The sequence below is a fragment of the Colius striatus genome, chromosome 6, assembly GCF_028858725.1.
Source record: "Colius striatus isolate bColStr4 chromosome 6, bColStr4.1.hap1, whole genome shotgun sequence".
Lineage (NCBI taxonomy): Eukaryota > Metazoa > Chordata > Aves > Coliiformes > Coliidae > Colius > Colius striatus.
In genome coordinates this window covers 10617176-10628786 of record NC_084764.1, presented here as the reverse complement: position 1 = coordinate 10628786, position 11611 = coordinate 10617176, and positions in this window count along the sequence as shown.

The following is an 11611-nucleotide window of genomic DNA, read 5'->3' as shown; positions in this document are numbered from 1 at the left end:
AGATTGCTTAAATATTGGCAACCTTGCAAATACTGTAACTTCTCTATGGAAATCTCATCAGGGTGATTGGCCAGCCAGTTTTTCCAAGCCTGCCCAGAATTTTTCCTTTCAAAATGTTTGTGCCTCAGTGTTAATGGATGACTTCTGTCCCTGATGGCTCTTGCAGTAAATGGGCTGCCTAGATGAGTTGTGGAGTCTCCTTCTCTGGAGACATTCAAAACCGACCTGGACAAGTTCCTGTGTGACCTACTCCAGGTGGTCCTGCTCTGGCAGGTGAGTTGGACTGGATGATCTTTCGAGGTCCCTTCCAACCCTTAAGATTCTGTGATTCTGGGACCTGAAGTGTCCCCTGCAATTTCATTTTTGGACTACAAACTGTTCTGGCAAAAAAGCCTCACTCCTCAGTCCCTCCTTTTCTTTCAGGGCTAGAGCTCACAGGTCTGTTGGAATGATGTAACCCAAACACAGTCAGGCCAGACAAGACTGAGTGTCCCCTTTGTATGGTGTTTTATCTCCAGAAATGGCCAGGACAGTAAACTCATTGGGATAAACTGTTCCAGCTCACAGTTCTGTCCTGTTCTCCACTAATAACGACTAACTCAACTACTAAAGTGTTTATGGTTTAGCAACTATACTCCCTACCTCTTGCTGTCTGTGCACATGTCTAATACTCCTAGGATTTGTTCCCAGAGATATGCAGTACAAGTGATCAATTATCTAACTACACATTGCATAAGGAATCACTTCTCTGATCAGATTTGAACTGGCTGCCTTCTTTTTTATTAAATTACCCTTTGGTTCCTAAAAAACAAGGCAAACACTCAAACCATACCTCTCTAAAGTTTTCTTGATTCAGCAGGTTGCTGTTTTTTGGTAAGACAACTCCCATGTTTTGTTTGGGTTTTCTTAATTGCTACCAGAAGATCAGTTTAATGTTTTTTTCCCTGCCTCTCCTTTTTTCATCTCCATCCTCTAGTCCTACCATATCCATCAAAATGCAGTGATGGCGATGAGGGGAGTATCCTGCAAGGGCCATCACAACAATTAAATCAAAGCATTGCATCGTTCTCTTGACCATGGTCTCCTCTGACCATACTTAGTGGCTTCCTGGGATGCAGCTGCCACTGCAGCCATCACTTCTTTGTCCTGCACAGAGTCCAAAACTCCAGACCTAGTTGATAGAACTGACCTATCACTGAGAAGTGATGGGTAACCTACTCTTTTGGTGCTTGCATCAAGCTCTGTCATCTCATATGCTTCTCTAGACCATTGCTTAAACTATGGGACCTCAGACCTGGACCTCTTGCAAGCTCCTCTTATACATTCCTTGGTTTAACCTGATCAGCTTAACTTTGTTCTACCTGCCACAGTTGCCAGGTCTCAGCTCACTCCTCTTTAATGTGTGTATTAAACGACATATGGCTTCATGTTAGACACCTTGTCACATCTACATTGTCACATGTGAGAAAAGAACATTTGTTCCTACTTTTTCTTCCTATCTCTCAGACAGTTTTGACTCATGTACTTTGTTTATGAGCTATAATAGCCTAAATTTATCTCTGTCCTTCTATAAGGCACCTCAGAAGAGGGAAGTCGAACTGAGCTGTGGCAGCCAGCTACCACCTGCCTGCTGCTTTACTCTCATGTCAGTTCACTGGATGCCCACTGCTGTTCTGAGACCCGAGCTCCTCACAACCTCAGCACAGTAGTCACTGCCCTCTCCTTCACAGCCATGGCTGGCTCCTGCTGAGCTCTGCCTTCACCTATGCCATTCCCCATTATTCAGGATGTGGATCTCACTGCCAACTATATGTGCAGTCCTGTTGGTATGAGTGATTGGTGGGAGCATTGTCTAATTTCACCAGAGGAATTGTGAGGGTTTTTATATCCCTTCATGCACTGTTTTCCCACATGCTCAAATGTGCAGGCATTAGGTCCCATGGCAGCATCACCTCTGAAGGTGTCTGAAATTTTTGCACCAAAGAACTCGCTTACATTACAAAATGAGAAATAAAAGCACCACTGTCACTGAAGAATGATTCATCATTCTGTAAAGCTCTGGCATCATGACAAAGGGCAAATGTTCAGGAAAATTGAATATTTTCCCAGTGTTAGTAAAATGTTCAACAAAATAAATATGAACTCCCTGGAGATCCCAGGCAATGAACATCCAATTTGAGCCTTCATAGAAATGCATAATTGTTTCTTTTATTCTTGGTGGTTCCCCAAGATAAGGAATGTATTTATGGAAGATTAATCTCTAGATAGTGGGTTTCCCATGAAAGGCATTTACCTTTTTTGTATTCTCTTCTGACTCTTCAGAAACTAATACAGGGGTGTTCTGAGTATTAATTGCCAGCCAGCCATTTGGTCTGGGGTGCAGCCTTGGGTACACAATATTAGAGAGATTCTTTTAGTATTGCAAATGTCCTTTGATTTACCCATCTTATCTGCTGTGTAAAATAGCTTTTAGTTTGTGAAACGCAGAACTAAATAGGTGCTGACCCAGTGCAACAGCAAACTCCATAAGAAATCCTGCAAGGATCTTCACTGGAGGCAGAAACCCTGCTTTGGAGCAGATGCTTCAGTCCCGAGCACAAACTCTGGTTTCTAGAACTGCTTTGCCACGGAAAGTAGTCCTGTCGGTATCTCGACAAGTGCCTGCCAGAAAGAAGGTGTCAGTCACTAAACCTTATTGATAGCCTGCCTAAGGGAAACACCTGGGGAGCATGAAGGGGCTACAAGTGTCCATTAGCTCCTCCAGAGTCTCTGCAAGAAGGAAAGGGGAAGTGGAAAGTGGAAGATGACTTACATCAAAGAAAAAGGGCCATATAAAGTGGAGGAATTCACAAAGGACAGGAAATCTTAGCAGGTGAGAGGGTCAAAGAAACATTTTCATAGTAGAGGGTCTTCTAATGTGTGGGAATAGGCAGTCAAAGCAAGCTGTTCCTTAACAAGGAAGAAAAGAGTATGAGAGAGAAACATCATGGCTGAAGAACAAAGTAACTTTAATTCATTGTTCAAGTTAAATGCTTTTCAGAGAAAACTAAGATACAGGCATTTTTCACTACTTTGTCCACTACTTACTATGACCCCATATGTCATAGTAATCTGAGCCTTAACAGTGTGCTCATGTCAGCATCCCTGTGGGATAACTGTGTGCATCTCCTGATTTGGTTTTGAGTGAAGGTAGACACAAAGGTAATTAACATATTTATGGCAATAGTGTATTTCGGGTTGTTGACTGTGAATATGTTTCTTCTAAAGATACTCAAATAAGTATCCTGCTGTCATGCCCCACAACAATTAATGAATGCTTCCTCACAGCTCTGAGCAAGGTGGTGATTACTCTATGGAGGAGCAGAGGCAGATGGGCTGACAGATCAGGCTCAGGAGTGTATCTGTTTCTGTGGGCCAAAATGAGTTGCTTAGACAGTTTTTTTTGTTTCTTTGTTTGCTTTTAAATCCTGTTGTTTCTTCTAACAATGCCAGTGCTGACTCCCATGGACTTCCATTACTGCTGTCAGGGCCCATCTTCCTGCTGGGCAAATCATGAGGTAGCAAGAAACCTTGGAAAATCCAATGCAAATAGATTAAAAGCTTGGCTTAAAGAACTCAGATGAGGTACTGGGGTCTTCTGTGCCACTGTGGATAAAATCTGCAGGATTCTGCCTCTTTAAGCAGAAGGCACCTTCCTTTTCTCGTATACCCTGATTTAATTATTTCCAATACTGCTAATTTCTGCAAGATGTAAGGCAGAGGTCTAATTCCCACCCTTAGTAGCTTGGTAGCTGGATAAGGCAGCATCTGGCCAAAGCTTTGCCTTTGTGTCATTTTGCACAAGATGTGCAAAGCAGTTGGTGGCAATGATTATTTGGATGATGCGCCTTCATTCAGAGCTTTCAGTGCTCGCAGGAAGCACTGCTGTCTGCGCAATTGTTGTTTCATTTTTATCTCTTTAAACATTCTGAGATGTTTTGAGCCCAGAATCAGTTGCAAGGTTGGCCTCTCAAGGCTGAGGGGGAGGCACACAGCTGGGCCACTTGGCACTTGGTGACTGTCCATCCAGAAACTTCTGCCTCAACTGCGGCTCTTTTCTGATGCTTCCTGAGCTATAAGGAGGAGTAGACAGGTGAAATGGCAAAAGGAAGTGCAAGATGAGTCTGTGCTCTCGTTCACTTTCGAGGCTGATAAAAAAGTCCCGAAAAGTGGAACTTTGTCCTCCCTCTTGAAAAGTCTTAGTTCTCTTCTCATTCTTAACCTTTGAAGCATCAGAAAGGTCAAATCTCACCTTTACTGCTTATTCTTGTGGAACTGCATGGATAGCTGTGATATTGGCTGTATACAGCAGACGGAGCTGAATCTTTAGCAAATGGATAGTTGTTTTCTCCAGCTGTCTACAGGGTGGTTGTGTAAAATGTGTACTAATAAAACCCAGACTTTTAAATAGCTTCAGAAAAGATTATTTCTTCTCTCAGCTATTCATGCTATACTTTTATCAGAGACATCATAATCCCATTAGTTCTCAAGCTGTCCAGAGAGTCTATCAGGAAAAACAATAGAGAGAAAATCTGAATTTCATGTACAGAGAGTCTGCTGAAAAGTTCTGCGAAATAGCTGTGAAATAAAAACTCTTTTAGACTTTCTTCATGGCTAGGAAATGAAATAAAAGATATGGACCTGTTTGTTCCTCTCTTGAGGCCATCTCCAAAAGCTGAGAAAGTAAATGAATTTAATTCAATAAGCTCAGCTCGATGCTTCCCATGAAGCACCTGGAGTGCTGTGTTCAGTGTTGGACCTCTCACTCCCAGATGGACACTGAGAGGCTGGACTGTGTCCAGAGCTGGGGAAAAGTCTGGAGCACAAGTCTGATAGGGAGCAGCTGAAGGACCTAGAGAAGAGGAGGCTGAGGGGAGACATGATCAGTCTCAGCAGCTCCCTGACAAGAGGTTGTGGCTGTGGGGAAGTGTCTCTGCTCCTGAGTTACAAGTGACAGGACAAGAGGAACAGAACCTCAAGTTGCACCAGGGGAGGTTTAGTTTGGAGATTTCTTCCCTGAAAGGGTTGTCCAACCCTGGCACAGGCTGCCCAGGGCTGTGGTGGAGTCCCTATCCCTGGAGGAATTCCAAAGCCATTTAGCTGTGGCTGAGGGACAGGGTTCAGTGGTGGAGTTGGCAGTGTGAGTTTTATAGTTGGACTTGATGATCTTTTCCAAGGATCTATTCCAACCTAAACAATTCCATGATTCTAAGAGTTTGCTGATTTCTCCGGCTCTGGGTCTGTAGGCTGCTTTCCAGATACAAGAAACACACAGCTGAGGTAGTGAAAAACAAAAACCCTTCAATCTTCAAAAGATATTTGTCTCAAGAATAAACCCCTGATACACTGACTATGTTTTAAAAATGTTGTGTTGCACCTCTGTGCAAAACCTGTCAGGGTTGCATCGAGAAACTGTCACAGAGATTTCTGTGATGCCTTGAGCAACACTCTGCCAGTGCTTCATCCAGGCAGAGGCTGTTTGTGGGTGCATGGAACGGGCCGGCAAGTGAGGCGGAGGGCACTGGCACAGTGCTGTCCTCTAAGAATGAGCCCTTCTGGTGCACAGAGCTGTGTGGCATCTGCTCAGCTGAAAATCACATGGAATGAATGCTACACACTTGAAACTGAGCAGTTTCAAGAAGGATCCCTTTGTCTGGAATGCACTTGGCCCCAGTTCTGAGGAAACTTGGATGGAATCATGAACATTATAAACTACCTTTTTTTTTTTTTTAATTGGAGATTGCTGAAACTCGGGGAACACAAATCCATTGATGCAGAAACCAAAGAAGGTTTTCTTTACTCTCATTTACCATTGTACCCACTTCTTCATGATGCTGGGACACACTGAGGAGTTTAACATGTCCTTGAATGAAGGCACACAACTCCCTTTCTGTGCAGTGGAAGCAGATGTATTTTGATGTGACACCAGCGAGTTTTTCAGCAATGATATTCTTTGTGTAAGTGACTTTGTCTGAGAGGAAGATGGCTGTGATGCTGATAAAGCTAATAATCTGTAACTACTACGTGATGGTTTTCCTCCTCAGATATCAAAGGACTTCACGAAGGAGAGTATTCTTATTCCTGTCATTATGGAAAAAGGGAACTTATACAATGAGAAATGAAGGAACTAGTGCAAGATCAAATGGTAGATCAGGGGAAGACAAATAACTACTGTCCTGTTCCTGTCTCCATGATTAGCCTGCCCTGTGAAACATGCTGAAGGTGAGAGCTGCTTCCTCAATCTGCTCTTCAGGTGGAGGAATTTGCAATAATGATACTTTATCTTCTCCCTTTACTGCTGCTGCTTCTCTCCATCCCCTCTTGCGACCTTTGGACATGTTTTCTCCAAATTTCAGCATCCTGGACACAGAGCATTGCTTAGAGAACATGGGTTTGCTGAGACTTCTCTTGCTTTGCTGTGCTCAAGTTGTGTGCCAAATATCATGTGCCACACGCACGTGGGGAACAACTCACATCACGCACCCCGTGGCACACCGTGGGTTGAGAGGATAGCAATTGCCTGTTGTGATGTTCAGGCCATGTGGGTCCTCCTTATGACTCCTGACAGCCCAGGCAGACTCACAGAAAGGGCCTTTGGACCGGCAAGGACAGTGGGGAAATGCAATGCCACCTCACAGGGGGAGGAACCTGGCAAGCCCAGGGAGGAGGGAGAAGATACTCAGAGCAGCTGAATAAGAGATGGAGTCACTTACCCGAGATTCAGATGCCATTGCTGCTGGATGCTGAGAAGCAGTCCTGTGATGTTGCTTTTAAAAATTAAATATAAAAACCAACCCAGTACAACACACAGTGTAGAACTGCTCCCTTTTTTCAGGGAAACCTGTATGTTTCCCAAAGATGGCTTCCAAATTATTATCCATGTATCACTGGGAGGGAGCAACTCCAGGAGCCCCAAAGCGCAGTCGCTGAGCTCTGTGCTGTGAGACTGTTGATGTCTCTCACACTGAGTCCACAGTGGCCACATGGGCGCAGCATCCCCAGGGTGCCACTAAGGCTGAAGTCCTGTGATGGCAGATGCTCTATATGCACACAGGGAGACTCCTTGTCCAGGTTGGGTTGTGGTCTCCCAGCATTGTCACAGATCTCAAAGGCAGTTTGTGGCACAAGTGGAAACACACTAAACTCAAATCTGCTGAGCTGATGCCAACTCCAAAAGCCTCTGCCTTCCTCTGAGCACTGTCAGACAAACTTTTTACCTGTCTCTCCTCTCCAGATGTTTACTGGAAACTGCTGTGCCACAACAAATAGAGATTCGGATCCACAAAGGCAAGAAAAGAAACAATGAAAACCTCCTTTGGCTACTCTGGAAAAAAAGTCAGAAGGTTTATATGTGGAGAAAGTTTATATGTGGAGATTATCTGTTTGCCAGGGATTTAGGGGTTGAAGGGAGACCCATGAAGTGTTACAGCTAGGGCCAGGAGAAACTGGAACAAACCTCAGCATACGCTGAACACATACATCATTTTCAACAGGGAGCTGTCAGTTCTCACAGTGCAAGTCAGATGTCACTGGAGAAAAATTTCTGCTCTTCAGGGACGGGAGGAATCTCTCTGTGACTCAAGAGCGGATGGTTTGGCAGCAACTCAGCCAACTCCTATCACTCAATTAAAAAATTACCCAGAAACACTCCTTCCTTTGTATTTACAGCACATGACTGGAAAGAAGACTCAGGAAGAAGGGATAATGTGAGAAGAGCTCAATTTCTGTGTGTGGTGTCGGCTGAGCAGCCAGCAGGCTCCTGATGGAAGCCAGCAGCCTCCCCAGGACACTGCCTGCCTGCCTCCAGCACATAGACCTTGCTCTTTAAGGACACAGGATCCCATCTCCTCATCCCAGATAAAGCATAGTGTTATCAGTTACTGATATTCCCCTCTCTCTAATTGCCAGTGCCGAAATTCATGCTGAGCCTGTGTCTTTAAACCCTGCTTGTTGCTCCTCCTGTTGCCATAGCATTTATTGTTTCCATGTTAGAGATTTCCTTTTCTTTTTTTTCCAGACATTACCCCATCAGCACAGTTCCAGACTTGGGATTCCAGCCACTTTTGGCAAAAGGGAAACTCATTTCTCTTGCTATAAAAGTATCAATCCCTGTAAATGCCTGTGGCTCAGATTTAGGTCCCTGTGTCTAGGAACAGCAGCACAGCTGAGAGAGTGAATAAGAGAGGGGAAGAAGAAGCAGATGTACCTCTGTGCATTCCGTCTCATTTCCCAGAGTCAGCCTGTCCTTCAGAGGGCAGGGAGAGGCAAGGCCTCTGCCCTCCTCTGGTACAGGAGCAATCCCCTGGGGCATTTTGTTGGTGTGAAGGATGTTTGCCTCCAGGCTGCACCTGCAGCAGCAATGGCCAAGGCCACTGTGCACCTCCCCTCCCCGCCCCGAAGTGCTGACTCCTGTGAAACGGTCTGGTCTGAGCCACAGCTGAGAGAAGGCATCACCTACTCGACAATTCAACCACTCAGAGACAAAGGAAACTGCTCAGCCAAAGTCCGAGGCAGACAGCCCTTCAAGAAACTCAAACTGCCCTTCAAGAGGTGTAGGTCTGTGTGAGACCTAGCTTGTCACTGAAGCCCCTGCTGGCATCAGAGGGGAGGTGTGACACCAGAGGCCCCTCCTTTGCTGCATCCCGCCAACATCAAACTAGGGTGAAGCCTGCTCGCTGTACTCAGGAGCAAGTGAGACCAGGGTGCCAGGAGACCAGAAGCAATCAGCATAAGAGCAGAGATAAGCTGAGTCTGCTGAGGTGAGCTCTCTGCTGCAGAACACCCGGGAGTTCAGGGGAAAATTGTTGGCTGGGGCTGTGCCATGTGGCTTCTTGTGCTGAGCTCCTGCAGCATCTGCAAACTCCTGGAGAGCAACAGCAAAGAAAAGCTGTGGCGGCAAATCCCAGGAACTAACACTGACCTAAAATCAGAGCCTGCACTTGCCCACCTGGAAAACAACAGTAATGGATGCACATCTAATTGTTTGGGTAAAGTGTCTGCTGATACAGGGATGGCAAAGATGAGCTGAGCACAAAGTACCACTAACATTAAGCCATTTCTTGCAGCACTGTAACACTACTTTCTGCAAACCGTTGCTGTTGACTTACCCTGGCATTCTATTTATGCTGCACAACATGTCAATCTGTTACAATGCAGCACAAATGGAAAGAATAAGACAAAATACTCCAGGGAATATGGCAGAAGTTTTCACTAACTTGAAGTACCAGTTACTGCTAATTATTAACATTATGCATTTCACTAAATTACATTAAAATAATAAAGTGTTGCAGCTACTGTGTTAAGTCACATTGTAATGTATCAGAAGCTGTGGTGCATGCTAGTGATGTGCCGGGAAATTACGTTTAAAACTGGAAATAATTTTTAAAGTGAGGAATTTTGAATTAAATTTGACATCAAACTGTGATGCAAACATGTTCTACAGTGCTTTTTGGATTTTGGATGCTTCTCATTCAAATTCTATTCATGAGCCTCCTCTTGAGGAGAAGCAAATCCAAGGTCATTCCTGGAACACTTCATGAAACTAAAATGGGAAGTTAGGTGCCAAATTGAAACAATTTTCCTGATTTCTACCCATGTGTGTTTTCTTGTGGTTTTGGAGGTGTACTTCCTGTCTAATACTTAGGAGGTTTGTTGCTGCACAGGGAAACATCCTGAAAGAAAGGAATTGCAGTGAAGAGCGTGTTGGCCATAGTACTGTGATTTATTTTTATTACTGCTAGAAGCAGTATCTTTTTTCTTTTTCTGTTTTTTTTTTTTTTCCTTTGCACATGAAAGGAAATGTTTCTGGAAAAGCAGAAACTAGTAAAATCCTTAGGGTTTAAATCTCTCCTTTGGACTTTCTTGAAACCCTGGGAGAAGCAAGGCTGAGGGAGCTGGGGAAATCCTGGTTAGGGGAGAGGAAGATGCTGGTTGAGTGAGTGGGGCTTGGCAGGTCCTGTGGGCAGAGCACTGGGCAGCCAGGCAGTGCTGCCTGGCACTGGGCTGCAGCATAGGCCAGGTCTGGCTTCCCCATGGAGGCTTCAGCAGGGACTGACAAGCTGTAGGCAGCGCAAAGCAGCCAAGCAGGGTAAGGATTGCAGGGGCATGTGCTGTGCCGCTGCCCATGCTCCAGCTGGGATACACTTCATTTGCTCCCTGGTAGCTGGTACAACCAAAGGAAAGTCTTTCTTTCTCTGGAGTTTTTCTCTGTCCTCCAGGGACTGGGATTCCTGAGGGACTCAGGAGTAAAGACTGAAGACAAGAAGGCATTCAGTACCTCCACCTCTCTGTGTCCTCTGTCACCAGGCCAGCCTCCTCATTCAGCAGCAGGCCCACATTCTCCCCAGTCTTCCTTTTGCTGTGGGTGTACTTGAAGAAGCTCTTCTTGCTGTGCTTTACATCCCTTGCCAGATTCAACTCCAAGAGGGCTTTAACCTTCCTTGTTACATCCCTGCGTAGTCTGACAGCATTCCTATACTCTTCCCAAGCAACCGGAGCTCTCATCACCAGAGCTGATTTTGATTGTGTGGTTTGGACTTTCCCACACACAGGGGCAGTCCCATGTGCCACAAACACAAATCCTGTGCAAGCTGCACATGGCAGACAGACGACCCAAACTCATTCTGCTTGTTCACAGAAGAACCAGATTCCCCTTGTTCCTGTGACTCCTTGTAGCTCAACATCTCATTGATTAAGCATTTTGTTTTCCTGTGTCTTTTGCAGCCTTGACCTCATTTCATCCAGTGGGGAAGAAGTCTCATACAGGCAAGTCTCAAGAGTGCTGAGCTGATTACAGCTATCTTGATATTCTGACCATTGAGCTCTGCTAAAACAAATAAATCACAGCACAACTTGCATTTAAGTGGAGACTCTTGGTGGTACATTGGTAGCATTTTAACTGCTTTGGACATTTCAGAGCATTTGATCATAAGCAGATTCAACCTTGACATTTTATGATAATAAAGCAATTAGGATGGGTGTTGCGCATTAAATATTATTTTGTTTCCTGAGCAGAATTCATAAGATAAGCCCATCTGAGCGTGTTGCAGCCATAGTCTTAAGCCCAGCCTGAGCATCCTCCTTAAGCTGCATATTTACCCAGTGAATATTGTTCTTTCTTTAGTTTTGGCAACAGGACATGGGAAACTCTCAAAGTCCTTGTGTGGGCTCAAGCCCCTGGTGAGAGTATATACAGAAGCAAGGTCCAGGGTCTTCACATAGGCTTTGTCCTGGTTGTCATTCACTCTAGCAGGCAGATGAGAGAGCACCAAAGGTCTCTTTATGTGATTGCCTTCAGGTTCCCTGTCCATACTGTGCCATAACACTGCAGCAGAGAGTGCTGAGAAGGTTGTGATGATACAGGCCCTACACAGCTGAATTGTTCCCTGTCAGTGCTTAATTTGGGGAATTGTATAAAAGGGCAGTTAGAGGAATGCAATATTTCTTACACATAGTTCTTTCTCAAAGTATCTGGTATTGACCTGTCACACCTGTATCAGCATCTGTGGTTCCAAAGTTCTAATGCAGACATAAAGATAATCTTTAGGGTAAGGACAGGGAGCCAGGGAGGGGT